Below are 19,309 nucleotides of genomic sequence, written 5' to 3' on the forward strand. Positions count from 1 at the left end.
TGTCTGAACAGAGCTTTTGCCTAGTGACACCTGTCCTTAAGGGATAAAAGAATATTGTCGAATGTTCAAATTGAGCTTCGGACTGCAGAGATTTTATGGAGTAAAAATAAATAAATAAATAAATGAGTATTTTAAATGACTAGTTATACAATTTAGAAGGGCTTGGTAGACAGATTCCTCAACATAAAATTAAAAAAAAAACTATTTTAATCCAGAACTTCCCTTTCCTAGAGATCAGTAAGTAATCTCTTGGAGGAGGACATAACGTTACTAAACTTCCTCACTCACTGCTGGGATCATTGCCACACACACACACACACACACACACTCCTTTGTAGTGTGTGTGTGTGTGTGTATGTCTATGCACTTGTAAATGTGTACCTCATTGGATCCGGCAGAAGCACCACAATAATGAAGTTTCCATATTTTTAAAGACCTTTTAATAGTTTTTGTATGCGCGTCACAAGTCCCTCCAGCAAAATATGGATCTGTTTTCAGCTTCTGTCAAACGTTGGAGGGAGAATTCACGTTTACAGCTAATCTAATAGTCTCCTGCTCTGGCATCTGTATAGAGCTCCAGTCTATTTGTCCTTGGCTCTGACTTATCTCTGGCGCTTTTGTTGCATCTCACTTCAATATTCTTCACCCGGGGCTAAACCACTTTTAGGCATATTAATAGTTGACCCTGAAACTTCCTTGGGAGTCAAAGTAAACAGGCTTTGACCACACTCATAGCTGATCTGCACTAACAGCAATGGGACAGCAAGGTAGGACACAGCCGATACATGAAAGGTAAAACTAAGGAAAGGAAAGGTTCAGTGACTGCTCTGTGATATCCTTTCTATATTGTTTAAAGCAGGAAAAGTAACAAAAATTACACTCTGGTCCTCAGTTACAGCAATTATGACAAATAACAATAAACACAATTAAGCAAAATAGGAAAACAAAAAATTATTATGATATTAAGGGGATGCATCATGCACATTTCCAGGTCTATCGTATCTATCTATCTATATATCTATCTATCTATCTAATCTAGGGCTCTACTGGAATATCTTTGCATGATTTATAGTTCAAAAAAGCTCCTTATTTATCTTATATTGGCCCGTTTACACAGTCCCTCAGTTCAGCCTCTCTCTGAAACAGGCTGTTTTAGCACCTGTCTCTTTAAGACCTCCCTCCTAATGAGCCCACTCTATTGTAATTGGTTAGCTTCCGAAAGCTATGTCTTGGATGACTTCTGGCAGCTCGAGAGGCTACATAAACAAACAGTCGTAAGAAAAAATGGGGAAAATATCATAATCAAATAAATCAACCACAATTTAGAATATCAAGCACAATTTTGTGTGTGTGTGTGTGTATGTGTAGATTCTTACATTGTATGAGTGAAAATCACTGAAAGAAATAAGGGCAGTGAAAGGGCTTTTGAACAGCTGGTCAGTGCTTTTGTAGAACAGAGGGCAATGAAAGTGCTTTTATAGAACAGAGTGCAGCTATGGGAATTTTCAGACTGGATAAAGGGGGATAAAAGTCATTTTGTGGGACTGGACACTTGCTCACAAGGAACTGATGATGCCGATATACACAAAAGGTTCTGTGCACACACATACAGGTTTTGGTAACGGGTTTTATGTGTTGCCTAGCATTTTAAGGGATCATCTGGTCTTTGAATATGCTTCTCAGCCAAGTACCACTGGACCTCCACCATGGCATCTCCACTGGTATTCTGAGATATCTCATGTTTTTTTTTTGTTTGTTTTGTTTTTTCTTTTCAGAACAGTATTTTGTGTTTGTGTGTGGTTTTTTTTTTTTTTGCACACAGGGCAGACTGTTCTACTCTGGCCAAAACCAGCTTTATATGCGGCTGGTGATTATGTCTGTGGAGGAAAGGTGGGCAGTTTTGAACAAGTGCCACAACCAGCAAGGCACTGGCAACCATAGTGGTGTCACCAGAGACTGTGTGGTGGCTGGGTACTAATGGCACACCACCATGGAGGATGTGACTGATTGGGTAAGGCTAAGGTTGACATCTGGACCACAGAACTTCCAACTCTACATTTATTCTGAGAAAATTAAACTAGTATGTTTGGCCATCTGTCACATAAACTATCTTTTAAAGTACATTGACTTCTGTTTCTGCTCAAGTGCTGTCACCCATGCCAGTTTAATTGTCCTATAAAAACAGTGGCACCGGTGCTACATTCCATTAAGGTAGTATTGATCACCAATGTCCACTAAAAGTACACAATGTTGTTTTAAACGTGTCATTGTGAGTGTATAATTTATAGGTTTTAATAGAGCTACGAGTTAGTACACTGATGTACACAGGTGATTAACTATTGACATGTATATTCACAGGTGAAAGAAAATTGGAGTGTGGTTGGGATGGACCTAATTGGGCCATTAAAAGAGACAGCAAGAAAACAGTATATACAGATAATGACTGATTTGTTCAGCAAGTTTGTTGTTGCTGAACCTCTACAGTCAAAGTCAGCTATGGAGGTTTCAGCAGCAATTCCTGCAAAGTTTGATATGGTTGGCATTGTCAGCAAAGTCAGGGAGGGAGTTTGTGAATGAGGTATGAGAAATACAGTATGGGATAAACTATGATCATTTTCATAGCTGCAGGTCATGCATGTATTATTTTTTTTTCAGTTGGTACTAATACACATTGTTGTATTGCTCTTGTATACATATTGACAGCTCAAGAGATTTTTGCACTGTTAGATATAACATCCCGAAACCAATGGCCAGGTAAACGTGGACGCATGTTTTTTTCATGGATGTTACAAAGACATTACATAGTACATGTGTATAATATGTACAAAAATCTGCAATTACACATTGTAAATGTACAGGACAAATGTACTAATAAAAACATGCTCTCCGATGGTACGTCAATGAGCACCACAATGACTGGGATGTTCACCTGCAAGCCATGGTGTACAGCATAAATACTGCCAAGCAGGTGTGGTTTTTAACCTTCATGGTCATAACACAAACACTACTGCTGGATCCAGCAGTTTGTTTCCTTTTCATCTTGAGCAATGTCACATTGTTTTTAGCTGTGAACTTTTAATGGGTAGAGCTCCATGAAGAACACCCCACCCCTCACCTCCTTCCTGAGGTTCTGAATGCCTGTCCCATGGGCGACCAGTTTGAAGTTTGACAGTGAGGATGAAGAATATAACAGATCTAGATGAAAAGGTTTTGAGGTACAGGTCATATAGGGAAGATACCATGTTGTGTGTATGTGTTTCATGGTACTTACTTTATTTTGGTTGGTAGGTTCTTGGTAACATAGAAAGAGCCCAGGCGGCAAAAACAAAACAAAAACAAACAAACAAAAAAATTAACTTTTGCAGCATGCAAAAGGAAGCGCTACAAAGCAGCATACATTAACACAGGAGGTGAAATTCTCCTGTCCTCTGATCGGAAGAGGCAGAGGCTGGGACAGGGCCTGAAATCCATACATCAAGGTCCTTTCAAATCATAAATATGTCTGACAAAGGAGTGGCCACCATACAGAAGGACAGTGGGACCTTACAGAAAAAAGAATGTGAATCACCTGAGGCCATAGTACAGGCAGAAACGTAAGTGTCACTTCAGTGTTTTCTTATTAAACAGTGTTGATCTTGATTCCAGAATAGCCGCTGCACTGTAGGTGTAGCCATTGTATTTACTACTGAATGGTAAATGTCCAGAAAGTCAACATAAGATGTCTATTATGTGTGACAACAATATTAAAACAATTATTATAAATACACATTGTCTGTATAACTTCACAACTGAATATCTGAATCCAAAATAATGACTGTATTTTTGGGATTCATACTGTCAGTAATGACCAATATTTATGTGTTCAGATACACCAACTGAAAGGAGTAGCTGTGAGCAGAGGGAGCATCGATATGCTATCTTCGGTCCAAAGTGGGAGAAGAACTTGGGCCCTCTTCAGGATGAGTTTGTAAGAATTGTAAGATTAAAATTAAAAGTCTTCTGTGTAAAAGTCAATTACAGTGACCGATTTTCCTTTTTGGCCTAGACAGAAATTGTCTAACTACAGTGTTAATTGTCAAAGATGGCAAAACCTGCCTCACAAGAGAGGACTTCTGGGGCCTAGGTTGGAACCGATGTCTGGAGACTAATGTGAGTGTGTTTTGTATACTGTGTCTCTCTTAGTGTGTGACTGTTTGTATTGTACTGTGAAGACAATTCCAGACAATAGATGCTGTTAAACATGTCACATTTAACTGAAAGCAACTATTCTCTGCTTTCCAGATTGGAAATGCCTATCTCAGGATAGTTGGAGAGGCCGCAAAGAAACATGTACGTTTTCAATCTTTTTCTTGCAACAGGATTCACTACACTACATTTGACTAACTCCTGATAATGTAAATGCCTTTTTTAATATTCAAACCATCAGGGAAAAGATGTTCACATTGTGGGCCCCTATGTTGTTCCCACGTGAAAAAACATAAATGTGGACCCACTGCTGTCTTTGCTGGTAAGTTATTTGCAAATTGCGTATGTAAATGTGCATGTACAAAATGTGTAGGTGGTGTTATGTCTAACTTAACCAGTATTTGCCAATACTACCAGCATAACTTGGGCTGCAAAGATGTCATCCTATTTCCTGCTTGGAGGAGGCAGCAAGCTGTATCAGACCACTGTCTCCTCTGTGTTGAGTGTCATTTTAAAACATTATTCTAATCAAAATGTTAGTATAGTTATTAGTATATTGTGTTGTCATTGTTACCTTCAAATGATCCATTGTAGGTGTTATTGGTAGCACATGGGGAGATCCTGTTCCTTGATTCTCTGCATCTTAATGGGCTTGGAGATGAGGCCTACAAAACAATATTTAGGTTCTGATTAAAGAGGGGATAATCAACAAGTAGGTGTGTGTTAAACGGTTTTCAATTTTTAATCAAGACATGCTCTAGGAGTACCGTGAGACATCATGCAAGGAGGTGAGATCCATCATGGCGGCACCCAGTCACTGAGATAAACATACAGCTTGGCTATTTGACTTCTTTCGGACACTTTTCTTTCCATTTTTCATCACAATAACCAACACATCAGTCCGTAAAACCACAACCGGAATGCATCTTGTCTTTTCGTACACTGGAGGAATTAGCAGACCTGGAAGCATTCATCCATCACTATTACGACCAGTGCAAAATGGATACAACTCTCGTTACCCCTCAGCAAGACTCTTCCAACCCTAACAAAAGAAAGAAGACCTCATCTACAAATACAGACGATCTTCAGACAACAGGTCAGTGTTCTACAATCCATCAATAAAAAACTTGACTTACTGGTTACACTTCATGACGAAATAAAAGAGCTTTGCTCGAGCCTGGAATTTGCCCACAAATACACTGAAAAGTTAGAACAGTCCAACAACTCCCTCCAAACCTCCATCAAAACACTCTCTGCCTAAAGACTCAGACTTTGACAAGTTTGTAAGGAAAGAGTGGATATCCTTCATGGACATAAATGACTCTCCAAATAACTCACCAACATTAATCTGGGAAACTGCAAAAACAGTAAAAAAGAAAACAGAGACAGCAACTAAAAATCAAAGAATTAGAAAAGATTTACGCTAAAACTCCCACAGAAGAAAATCTCAATAAACTAATATAAATTAGATTTGTCTGACATAACAAATAGAAAAACACAGTTTTTGACACAACAACTCAAACATGAGCATTTTGAATATAATAATAGATCAGGGAAATTTCTCACAAATCAACTTCAACAAAAGAAGGAAAAAAAAACATCATTCCAGCTATAAAAAACTCATAAAGATAAATTCCTTCATAACATCGACTTACCCATATTAACAGAAGCCCAAACTGAAAAATTAGATAAACCATTCACAATGGAAGAACACCACAAAGCACTCATGCAGATACCCTCTAATAAAGCACCAGGCCCCGATAGCTTCCCCGCTGAGTTTTTTTTTTTTTTTTTTTTTTTAGACATTTCTGGCAAACCATTTCACCACTATTTTTCAGAATGACACAAGAATTAACAAAAATCGGTAAAATCCCACCACATATGAACACTAACATCTCAGTAATTTTAAAGCCAGATAAAGATCCAACCCTTCCCTCCAGCTATCGCCCTCTATCTCTAATCAACACAGACATAAAAATCATCAGCAAAGCATTATCCACCAAACAGGTTTTATCAAAGGAGGACACTCATACAATAACACACGCAAACTATTTAACATAATCCATCAAGTAACACAGAATAAAGAGGAAACAATAATAGCTTCATTAGATGCAGAAAAAACCTTTGATCTAGTCAACTGGACATTTTTATTTGCCACTCTACACAAATTTGGATTTGGAAAGTTATTTATCAGCTAGGTTAAAACAATGTACAACTCACCAAGGGCCACAGTCACAATCAACAGGCTAACATCGACAAGCTTTACACAGCACAGGGGGACAAGACAAGGATGCCCACTCTCTTCCTCACTCTTCGCCATCTACATTAAACCACTTACTGCTGCAGTTTGCCAAAACAATCACATTAAAGGTATACAAGCCGCCACGGTAAACCATAAAATAAGTTTATATGCAGATGACATCTTACTCAACCTTCAGAAACCACTATTCTCACTACAAGAAACCATGAACCTATTCACTAAGTTCTCTGAAATTTCAAACTACTCAATTAACTGGTCAAAATCAACACTGCTACTACTTTCCATAAAGAGATGGAAACCGCAGCTCTACCACCACCCACCCCCTCCTGCATAGACACCATAAGATATCTAGGCATTAATATTTCCCCTAAAATATCAGGTATATCTGGTACACTTGAATTTCATTCCGCTTATCAAAACAATAGAAGATGACACAAACAGATGGATGAATCTACCAATTTCACTAATCGGAAGAATAGCAATCACAAAGATGACAATACTACTAAAAATAAACTACCTTTTCTCAATGATCCCAGTATGCCCACTACCCACATGGTTCAACTCTCTAGATTCAACAATAACAAAATTTTACTGTAAAAATAAAAAACCTAGAATTAAACTGACCACATTACAATCACCCCAAAATACCAGAGGACTCAATGCACCTTTTTGAACTACTCCCTGGCTAATCAACTACAACAAATGGATCCATCCCACAGAACAATCCTCTCCCTATCTAGACACTGAACAACAACATTGCAAAGAACTGGATATATCCACCCTGCCATTTATTAGCACCGCCATAAAAAGCCATAACTGCTTTAAGAACATAACCATAGCCACTGCCCTGACAGCAATATTCAATAATAATAATACCTACAATACCTAATATTACCTAATAATATACAATTACAACAATTTTTTTCATTTTAATATTATGGTTATTATCATTATTATCATTATTGTTATTATTATTGTGGGGCAGGAGTGGCAATGGGGAAGGATGGGAAAAATCGCTCCCCCCACAAGAACAGGCTCTCTCCCAATCGGTTCTGGGGGCTGCTCAGAATGGGTGGGTGGATGACGTGGTGCGCCCTCCAACAGCCAGCTTCCTCCCCAGGGTCTGGAGGCAACAAAGGGAATACCCCAGCCCCACGCAGACATAAGTAAAATCCAAACTCAAACTCGGAAGAAAAAGGGGGATTAAAAGGAAGGGGGAGAGGAGGAAAAAGGAAAAAAAAAAGTCAAAACATTAAACACACAAAGAAAACATTACGAATTGGCTGTACGTGGGATATCTTCCTGGGATATATTACTTTCCCTATTTACTCCCCCTTCTCCCCCTTTCTTTTTTTTCTCTTTTTTTCTGTCGTTCTTTTCCCCTCTCTTCCCTTTCCCTCCCCCCTGCTCGCTTTCTCACTCCTTCCTTGCTTCACCTCTGGGGGCGGTGGGCCAGGGCACTGTGGTAAATAAATAAATTTTAACAGTTTTCAGGCAAGCAGTGGAGGTGAAGAACCACCTGATGTGAAGTACCTTAAAACCGTTTAAAGCACACCTACTCGTTGATCATCCCACTTATACCATGGTCATTTGCCAAAAATATGAAATTGTTGGCAAATGGTTTTAAGGCACTTCGCAGAGGCAAACCACCTTCTGCTTTGCATCAGGTGGTTCTTTGCCTTCACGTTGTGCCTTAAAACCGTTTAACGCACACCTACTCATTGATTATCACGCTTATACCATGGTTGTTTGCCAACCATATACAAAAAAGCATTAGCAAACTTTTTGGTGTTTTGTACTCAAAATCGAAAGGTTATGAAGCAAGAGTTTACTGTTGTCATGAAAACTTGCTGCAGTGTACTCGCCGCCAGCCTGAACCAAGTAAGTCTGTATCCCTAAGAACTGTATACCTTATGGGATTACAAGTGAAAGTGTACTCCATGTCTTCAACAAAGCATAGTTGTATTGAAAATGTTTCACATTTTGATTTCAACAGAATTTCCCTAAGCAAGCCTCAGGGAATTCATGTGGTCTTTTCATGCGATGGTAAGGCATGTTGTATTCCACAAAGATTTAATTAATTAGAAATGTCACTATTACAGTTTTCTTTGTATTTCACAGTATGCCCTCTGCCTGAGAACCTCAGCCCCATTGGCATTCACAGACACTGTTAGTTCTGTCCTATTGTAAAACAAAAAAAAGTATTATAAAGCTGTTTATTTGTTGATTTACTGTTTCTTTCTCTTTTTTTGAGTGAAATGCCACTAATAAGTAAATTACATCACAGAAAAAGTTTTATCTTAACTTTGTGGGGTCACTGAAATCTAAATGGATGGTGTAATGGTGTTTTTCAAAGGCATGGCCAGAGATTTGCCCACAGGACCAGGGAGGCATCCTGTTTGTTGAGGGGGAAACTTAAGCCTCCCTTCAGGGTTTCAAATCCTCTGCCAAACCACAAGAATCCAAGGAATATATCACAGACAGGAAACCCCATATAAAGGGCAGAGGATGGTATATGGGCACTGGAAAACTTTAAAGGCATGTTGCAAAAAAAAAAAAAAAAAACAGGTGGCAGGCCAGAGTATGTGCACAAAAGTGAGATTTATTAACAAGAATTCAGGAATTCAAGAAAAAGCAACAAACAAATAAAATCAGCAAGCTGCCACCCACTCTCACCTATTGACCACTGAATGGCATTTTACCTTCTCCTCACCCAACATACCACAACACTGGATTTTTCTTTTACTTCTGACAGTCACAATCTACTATAAGTACACAAACTATTCATAAGTGTCCACAGTTCAACCAAATGTCATTTACTACAGAACAGTTTTACCTATCCTCCAACATCCTAACAAGGAGGACCTGTTTCCAATCTCCCTGATTGAGCAGCTGATCTACCTCCAACAATCCAGACAGAACAACTGAAAACATACAGAGTGGCTGACCCTTCTAACAAATCATAAACCTGTAAACCAAAACAAACCACACATAACAACCAATGTATTCAATTATATATAAAAAAGAAACCTAACAAATCAATGGAATGGTTTGACTGAAAATAATGATGATATAACACAAAAAACAATGATAATTTCAAAGGGCCTAGTGAAAAGGGAATGGAGCAGCCTTTTCACAATCAGAAGTTAAAATGCTACATCACTTTTGACATTTCAATTACATCAGGACATCAACTCTCAAAAGCACTGACCAGCCCTCCCTGAAGTGTGCAAGGTGTGTAAATGCATAATCTCCTAATTCTTGTTGTTTGTTTGTTATAAACATTACAAGTTCATGAGAGTGATATTATATGTGACAGATTGTAATGGTGACATTGGAAGAGAGTTTGCACAATATAACATTGAAAGTCCTTTAACACAGACGAGCATTATGGGTGTATAAATATTATATATGATGTAACATGATCCTCATTCCATATAAATGTGGAGTTCTTACACACATCCTGAACCCTTAGAGTTACTAATCTCACATTTAGTATATGGTAGTAAAAAGAATATAAATTAATATAGATTCCAATTATTGATTAATATTGATTCCAACTTGCTGATATTTCATTTTACAATAAACCGTTAAAAAAGTACCAATACAGGATAGCAAGTACTTACCCATCTTTTACTTGTGTGGTTACATCTCCAGGTACTGTGCCTCCTCTATTTCTGTGTAAAGTCAAATGTCTATAGTTCTCTTTACTCACTTACACAAAGTGCCTGTTGTTACCGTCTGTAGAATGGTCTGTTTAGATCTGTACTGACCTGCACTGTCTATGGTTCCTTTTCCAAACTTACACAGTATAAGCAGGCTGTTGAAGGGCTACAGATACCTCCTCAGCTCAACAACAGACTGAAATGGAAATGTAACACTGAGGTTGTCAACAGAGCAGACTACTTCTTGAGGAAGCTTAGGTCCTTTAATGTGTGCAGCAAGATATTGTATACCTTTTACCAGTGACACTAAGAAACTGAACAAGCTGATAAAGAAGACAGGCTCTGTCCTGGGGACTTCTCTTGCGCTCCAAGAGTTGGTTGTGGGGAGAAAGATGTTTGCTCAATATAATAGACAACACATCACATCCCCTACGAAACCTACTGGTCACACAGCAGAGCACTTTCAGTCAAAGGTTCCTTCAGCTCTGAACAATAATTTCTGGCCATGTCAATGACAGCAGATCAGGTTTTTTGAGTTGATTTGAAGTTGTTGGCGAGCCAACTCAGATAAGACCACTAGATCCCTGGACTGAAGAGCCCCGAGCCAAGAACTACCAACCTTTACCCATCTCCTGCCACAGCAGTAGGGTAAACATCATAAACTGCACAAGGAAAGTCAAGTCGGAAAGTTGACATTAAAAGAAAGCATAGCAGGATATATTGAACTAGGGGGGAAGAATGATAACAACAGTATATTGCTGCTATGGAAAAATTTCATGGGTGCTATAGTTTTTTTTGGAATGCAAACAAATTAATCAGTGTTGAACTTTTTTTGAATCACAAAGCGTTCAAAGTCTAATAGCAATTTGTGTTCTATATTCTCATATAGAGTACAATTTGTAAACTCCAAGAACATTATTCACTTTTTCAGAAAACCAATGAAAGAAGCTCTTAATGAGAAATTACACTGAGTTATAGAAGCTACTGTAATGGAACATATGTGATGTCAGGATGTTGGTTTTAAATAGGAGTGATGTGTCAGAATGATTGATATCTGTCGATCATGCATGCCAAATTGTGTTCAGAGAATTAGGTGGTGGAATTTTAACTTACACCATGTAACTTTTGCTGAGTAACGGCTACTGTGGCCGCAACAGACATGCCCCTTCCCACATTTACACAATCGGGGTAAAGGCTTAAACGCAGTGTAACAGTAGCAACATTTTAAAAAGAGTTAAAGTCAGCAAATTGAGTCCCAGATGTCAGCAATATCTATCTAAAGTTTGCTAACACCAGAAGCACATGGTTATACCAGACTAAGAAAGACTGTCTCAGCAAAGCCCCTCAGTGTATTTAACTGAGTGAGAGTGTGTTTTATTTCTGATGAATTCAGCTTTTCATTTGTAAGAAGAATAATGTGATATTGCACAGTGCTGCTTGAAGACATTTCAGGTCAATTTGAAAAATCGTACAATCAGTCATTTATAGGGAATGATAACTGACTGATTTTTTCACTTTTACAAAAGGACAGACATCATACACTATATTAGAGAGCCAATACTGTATTGTGGTCCAATCCTAGAAGACATATATACACATACACAGGTGGTTCTGATCAATTCATATTGCACTGTTTCAGAGGATCTTCATGTGGAAAAAAAACAAAAAACAAACTTCAATCAGCAATCAGCAATATGAAACAGTGGCTGGCACTAACGGTTAACAGCTGATTTTGTGAGATTAGATGAAGCATCCCATCCTGTTGAGCTGTGGCCAAACAGAACAGGAGAATAATCAGAGGCTTTGATGTCTCTGAAAAAGGTTGTCCCTTCCCTCAGAAGAGTTATGACCAAGAAAGTTGGTTGGGCGCTTCTTGCTTTATCTCTTTTGTTCTGTCTGCCAGAGTTCCAGTTCCTCTATTTTTATAGTTGAGGCTTCCTTCCTCATCTCTGTTCTTTTTCAGTCCTTTCCCAATTTTTACCTCCTGATTTCCTCTCTGTTGCCTCCCATGCTACTTCCTTCTCTATTTTCCTTGTGTCTAAAATCTCTTTAAGATGCAGCAGAATTCTAACATTGTGACACCTTGTATCTACTTTCCATGGGAGTAAATCTGTTGGTCTTTCTGCTTTTATTTTCTACCTTCATCTCCATCTTTGTCTTTGTTTGTCCTGTCTCCCTCCCTCCTGACAGCAAGGCTGTCACATTCATGATTTCTCCAAATCGCGTGGAGTCTGTCATGTCAGGGCAACCCGGAGTTACAGCTCTGTCCCTTGGGTAAAGTGTTGAGAGTGGACACCCCTGGTTTGAATGAACATTACCTGCATACTAACTACTGTATGTGGTATCTGCATGACACCACAGTCAGTGTTGCCAATAAAGTCTCACTCTACTACCACATACTGCTGCACCACTTCTAAATGCTTTACAATGGTTGTTTAAGACATTGGGCTTGGCTCACTTCCTGCAAAATTTAAATCTGAACTTCTATAGATGAAATTGGTCATCAGAGCCTAGATATGGTATGTTAAAAGACAAATTAAAGGAAAAACCGGAATATTACTTCACATGATAAATGCTAATGCTTCCATACAAGGCTTGGGGGTTTGATGACTATATAAGTAATGTGAGTCATGGGAGCACCCCGGCAGCCTAGGGGTTAAGGCACTGACCACAAACCACAACAACCCAAATTAGCATTCTGGTGGCAACCTGGTTAGCTGGCATTGGAGCGATGATAGGAAATGAGGAGAAGGACATAGACAGCTGTAGTGATTAAGATAAAAAGGTACTGTTCCATCAGACGCATATGACATGGATGACTGAAAAACACAGCTGAGACGCTTTCAGTGTAGACACAGTGTTACACCTCGATACCATGCACAAGTGTCTTCATGCACAGGAGTTCAAAATAATAGTTTATATGTTGTACGCATTTACCTGTTGGTATCAAATTCACTATCTAAGTATACTTCAACTCAACATCCCAATATCCGTCAGAATTACATCCACATTGTGCAATTCTGCACCGCACGATTTATGTCCAATGCCAACATTCAGTGTCAATGCAAGAAGTAGTGTGCTGAATACGTAAAGGCAGAAAGTAAGAGTGTGGGGTCCAGGATGGTGGATTGGTGTGTACTGCAACTGCAACCTTACCTGTAAATGTGTTCAGGTTTCCAACTCAACAGATTGTAACTTTCAACTCGATTTAGCTAACTCAGACTGCTGAGGTTTCATATTAGCTTCAGCTGAATTTTGAAAAGATTTTGTCTTCAATTTCTACAGTGTAGCTGAATTCTAAGTGAATAGCTTCAGGGCCAGTGTGGAGAGTAGTAATTGTTACAGCAATCAAAACCTATTACCACATACATATGTCAGTATTGTATTAAGAGAGGACTGAAAAATCCCAAGCCCATCCTTTAAATCTGTGTTTAAGTTGCCTAACTCCAACCATATTTAACCATAATTAATTTGCTATTAGCACAGTCTTTCCCTAACCTTAAGCACACCATCATTGCCATGAACAGACATTGTAGAAAGAGAGAATTTAAAGACCTTCTCCAATGAAAATCAAGTTTTTAACTTTGTTAACATGTCCATGTAGTGTTTTTCCTATGCTACAAGACATATCAGGAGAGAAATAAGCAATCAACGCCATGGCTAAGCATTTCCGCTTTGAAACTACAGTGAACCAAGGACAGTCTCAAAAACACATATTCAGTTAGGCAGGATTTCTTATTTCACAAATCTATGAAGTCTACCTCCTAAGGCTTTCCATGGCAGCTGATTCTGATCTGCACGGAATAGTAGAAACCCGTTGAGTTGAAAAGTTGAGTCTGGCATATTGCTGCTTAGCCAAGTTTCTGTAAGGAGAAAAAAACAACAGTTCCTCATCTCCCAATGAATGCTCAGTTGGCACTGTTCTATTTTGTTATTCAGTGACCAAACATTGACAAAAAAAGAGCAATGGAATGGCTGGCCTGGTCGCATTAGCTTTTAGCTTGGCTAACAGACCAGCCCGCTAACCCCTCTTCTGCTTCCGTTTGGTGCAACACGTATGGAAGCTTGGGATCTGCAATACAAGCACAGGGGCTGACGTTAGCTTATCAATAAGGGCTTTAAAGGCTGACTCACACTCAGATGTCCACTCTGCACCAAAGGGTGCTTGAAGATTCAAACAATTCCTGGGCTGGTCTCTTTTGTAGGTTTTACCTCTCTTTTTGGGTAGATAGTACCTGACAGTGAGAAACTTGAGAGGCTTGGCGATCTTAGAATAGCCCTCCACCAAATGCCTGTAATACACTGTGAAGCCCAGGAAATGCTTCTGCTCCTCTCTGCTCACAGGATGAGACCAATCTTTGAGAGCAGGGAGATCTTGTCTGGTTTGGTGTGGACCCCTTGGGCATCTACCACGTGACCAAGATATTTTAGAGATGACTTAAAAAACTAACACTTCTCAGGTGACAATTTCATAAGTCCTGATTAGTGCTCCTCAGTTGTCTCAGAAAAGGCTATAAGATCAGCCAAAAAAAACATTTTTCTATTAGGTGTTGAAAAGTGCTGGGCACATTGAAACATATAGTTGAACCCGCAGAAGCCCAAAGGAGATGTGAATGTGGTCTTAGGTTTATCCTCTTCTGCCATTTCTACCTGGTAATAACCAGACTTGAGGTCCATCACCAGGAACCCCTTTGCTCCACTTAGGGCTGAGAATGTCTCTTCAATGTTGGGCAGGGCTAGTCTTTTACAGTGCTAGTGTTCAGTTTCCTATAATCAATACACATCTGGATTTTTCCATTCTTCTTCCTTACCAACACTAACATCCCCAAAGACACACATTTTGTGCCTTGCTGGAATGGTGATGGGGTTTGCAAAGCTGTCCAACCTCTTCAAGAATGTTGACGTGTCACGGTCTACTCAACACTGGTAGAGCTGCAGCAAAATATTTGTGTCAACTAACACTGGAATCTCTCTATCAAAGTGACACTCTGGGACAGTGAGGGATAAAGCAGTCAACTATTCCTCTGCACCAGTCACACTGTCAGGGAAAGTCAGGAGAACAAGAGATAGGGCACAGGTTGACCCTCAGCCCCTTCGACCTCAAGCAGGTGATAGATGGGCTGAATGGGAAGGGATGCCAAATATCTGGAATGGAAATTCTCCAAAATAGTGGCGACTTGGGATCCGGTATTAAGAATAGATTCCCATGTTATGTCTCCCACTATCGACCTCATGTAAAGGGACAGTAACATAATATATCTACTAGGGGTGTGCCCGAATACAAATACATTATTCCGCAAAGCATAAATAGTGGGTTTTTTACGAATATCTGTTTCATACAAATATTTTAACAATTATTTGTTTTGGGGAAGAAAAAAAAAACATGTCAAATACCAGCATGCAGGTTGGTTACATCGCATCTCAGTCACTGCCCTCTGCTCCACTGTTATGTCTATCAGCAGGTCTCAATGAGGGGAGTCACATCCACCTGCTACATGACACACATTTCCTAATTTGGACACCACTCCTGGAGTTGGGGGTGTTCCCCAGAGATAAAGCTGAGCTACTGACACACACAAAGTGCTTCCAAGGGACTCTCCATAACCTGTTGTTCCCCTTTCCACAAAGTGAGGTTGTAAAAATAGGCAATAAATGAAAAGTGCAAAGCAATAATCACCTCTGAAGTTCTTCCCTACACGTTACACGGTGTACTGTCTCTGTTTTATGGGTGTATAAATAGGTGGAGGTTTGTCTGTAATGAGGTGATGAGTAAAGTTTTAGCTCAGTAGTCAGCGCAGTCGTCTAAGATCTGGGAGACTCTAGTTCGAGACCCAATGTGGGGACCTCCTTCGTAAGGTAGTTTATTCACAAACACTTTTTGTAACATTTTAATTTTCTAAAATTAAAAACGTTATAAAAACAAAAAAAGGATTTTTAAGCCTCTTTCCACTTTTATTCAAATACAAATACACATAATTTTGCTGCCTCAACAAATATAGATACAAACACAAATACTGGGCTCTCTGCACATCCCTAATATCTAAACAGTAAACTATTCAGCTGGCTACACTCTGTATCATACAGCATATACTGTAAACAATATGATTTCATTACACTGCTCGAAGTGCAACATTCGTCAATGGTGCATTTGCACTGTGTAGAAGCATTGCATTAGAGTACCTTTGATAAATAACAGCCTACAACATAGGTTTGGGTGAAGAAAGCACTCAGGAGAGCTTTAGTCATCTCTTGATGTTTGTCATAATGTGCTGTTCTCAAAGCATTTACAAGATGTAAGTTATGCGAGCCATTTGCCATTTAACACTGCTCATAGAGTGTCATATGTTAGCAGAAAGACAGCTACAATGACAAAAATGCACTGTAAACTGCTCGCTCTGCTTGTCTTTCTCTGATTCTGACGCAGCCTTTATCAGTGAGATTCACTTGAGTCATCATAAAATGAAAATAATGTCTTCATAGAAACACTCTTTCATACCTCCTACATACACAATGAGCCTTCAAAGAGTATGGTAAGAAGACATCAATAAAGGAGATCTGATGTGTCTGCAGATTCCTCCTATGTCTGTTTTTCACTTTGACACCAATTCAGAATATGGTAATTTCTATGTTTCTAGAGTCCAGTTTTCTCATAGACCACTCACCAAACAGAACACTTATATTGGACAGTTCTGTACAATGCCGCATTACATGAAACATCTTAAGTTATGTCATTTAAGCAGGTGAACAATCCTCTATTCACTGGAATGGGCTGCAGAACACTGGATAGTGATCACTTGTAATATTCTTCTCTCTGGCCTACACCAGTAATCTATCACAATCCTGCTAGTTGAATGCTTAACTCCCAACCAGAGCCAGAAAACTTGATCATACTCATCTCTATCTCTCTCCACTGGATGTTGTACATGCTAGAGCTGATTTTAAAGTATCCACCCTGAGCTATACAGAACTAAACTGGCAAGCACCTAATTACCATATACACCCTTAGACTTTCTATGTCCTGTGATTTAAGTTAAAAGAGTACTCCACTGATTTAGCATTGCACTGCTGTAACATTGACTGTCATGGACAATCTCTCAATATAAAGCAAGGAATCTCTGTCTGTCTGTCTGTGTGTATATATGTATTAGGGATGTGCAGAGAGCGCATAAAAGTGGTAATAGGCTTAAAAATCCTGTTTTTGTTTTTATTACCCTTTTAATTTTAGGAAATTTAAGCGTTAGAATTATCGTTCATAAATAAGCTACCTTACGAAGGAGGTCCCCACATTGGGTCTCGAACTGGAGATCATAGATGACTGTGCTGACTACTGAGCTAAAACTTTACTCATTGCCTCATCAAAGACAGACCTATACCTATTTATACACCCATAACACAGAGACAGTGCACTATGTGACGTGTAGGGAGGAACTTCAAAGGCGATTCTTGTTACTACCAAAGAGAATGAATTGAAAAAGTTTAGAGAATTAAGCTCTATTCCTGTTCCTCATGTGCATGTCGTGCCTTTGTATGTATGTTCAAGACATAGTGCAGGATGTCTCAGGCACATTTTGAACGGGCATTACAGTTCATCCGATCAACTTCAGCTCAACTCAAAATTGTAGTCTTCAGATATTCTGCTTGTGAGGCATTTGGGGAGCATTGTTAAATTGTAGCATCTATAGATAGCCTGCATTTGAGGCATTTAGGGAGAATCGGTAATTTGTACCATCTACTGATAGTCTGCATGAGAGGAGTTTAGGGAACAGGCACTGTTCTCTCTAGGTAATGAGAAACCAGCCCGTTCCAAACAAGCACGTTTTGAATAGGCACTGCACTAGTTGTAAAAAAAAAAAAAAGATCTAAATAGATGCAGCAGAGCCAGAGATATTGTCTTTTTATTCCACTCATTCTTTCTTGTAAAAACGTGGTGCATTACCCACAATGCCCTCGATCGTCCACGGTTGAGTCAATATTCCAGTGTGTGTGATGCTAGTTGCTAATGTAGCCTGGAACTGCTAGCCACCAGCAGAGATGAGGAGTAGGCTACAGAGGTCTGGTAACCTCACTTCTTTCTAATTCTACGCCCCTACATTTTTTTCATCTCCAAATTTGTAGTCTTCACATATGTAGCAGTACTCCACAACATCTGTAAACACACTTTCATGTGTAAAATCGGTGCAGTCCCCCTTAGAGCATTTTCATGTTGCTGTATCTACTATTGGAAAAGGCTTCTCACTTACATTGGAAAAGCAGCTTTTATGGAAACATTTAATCTTTCATAAAGTCAATGAAAGAAAAACTGATGAATCTCCAATATATCTTACTTTTCTTCAAGGTTTATTCTATTTAGAAGTCTATTTAGAATCTATTCATGATTGTTTTCTTTTTATTTCTGTTTGTCATTCTATGTTTAGATTTTTTTTGTTTTTTTGTTTTTCATTTGTTCATGTTTTAACAACAAGTTTTGATATATATTTTTTGTATTTAAAATTATAAAAAAACTAAATTTTCTTATCTATGTTTGGCTTATTTTGCCTTTTCTCATGTCATAGATGTTGGGTAATTTTAAATTGTATATTATTATTATTATTATCATTTTTATATTTATATTTTTGGAGGATGCAATCACTTTGTGGAATCTAATTGGGATCCAAATAAAGAATAAAGAGTAACCTTTTCCTATTTATCGCAACGCTCTGGTTGGTTCAACACCTGTCTGTTTTAATGCTCTCTCTGAACTTTGTTGGTTCTATTCACCATTGTTATAATCTACTGTATCAACTGTAATGTGTGTTAGTATTTATTTATTTTTGTCATTTTCTCTAAATTGTATTGAGTCACTTTGTGTGATGATACTATTTGAATAAATCTCAACTTGACTCTGAAACACACAGTACTGTGAACTTTGATACTTCTCACTTAGCAATGGTCAGAAAGTTCCAAATGTGTGATCAAGTAAGATGCATTATGTATGCATTTGTATAGAAAAAAAACAAAAACAAAAAAACAATCCATCACAATGAACATCATGTCTTATTCTTGTCTTTGTTCTTGTTGCCTAATATTGCAGTTAAGGCTTTAAACAAATCTGATTTTACTGAAGTCTGAAAACCAAAGTATACACTCTGCTTCAGTATTCAGATTTAAATCAAGTCTACTGTACACAGCAGAGAGGTAAAAAAAAGACTTGACTGATGTG

General features: G+C 38.6%; 1 long non-coding RNA gene across 1 annotated transcript in view; it reads right to left on the reverse strand.

Moving 5' to 3' along the window:
* Nucleotides 1-1,100: 1,100 nt before the first annotated feature.
* LOC122988931 overlaps nt 1,101-19,309 on the reverse strand; it is a 160,822-nt gene continuing 142,613 nt past the window's right edge. Inside the window, exons 4-6 of the long non-coding RNA XR_006404913.1 lie at nt 4,760-4,850; nt 3,272-3,291; nt 1,101-3,195 (exon numbers count right to left, since the gene is read on the reverse strand). This is a non-coding gene — a long non-coding RNA (uncharacterized LOC122988931). The remainder of the gene's footprint in view (nt 3,196-3,271; nt 3,292-4,759; nt 4,851-19,309) is intronic.

The sequence above is a fragment of the Thunnus albacares genome, chromosome 9, assembly GCF_914725855.1.
Source record: "Thunnus albacares chromosome 9, fThuAlb1.1, whole genome shotgun sequence".
NCBI lineage: Eukaryota > Metazoa > Chordata > Actinopteri > Scombriformes > Scombridae > Thunnus > Thunnus albacares.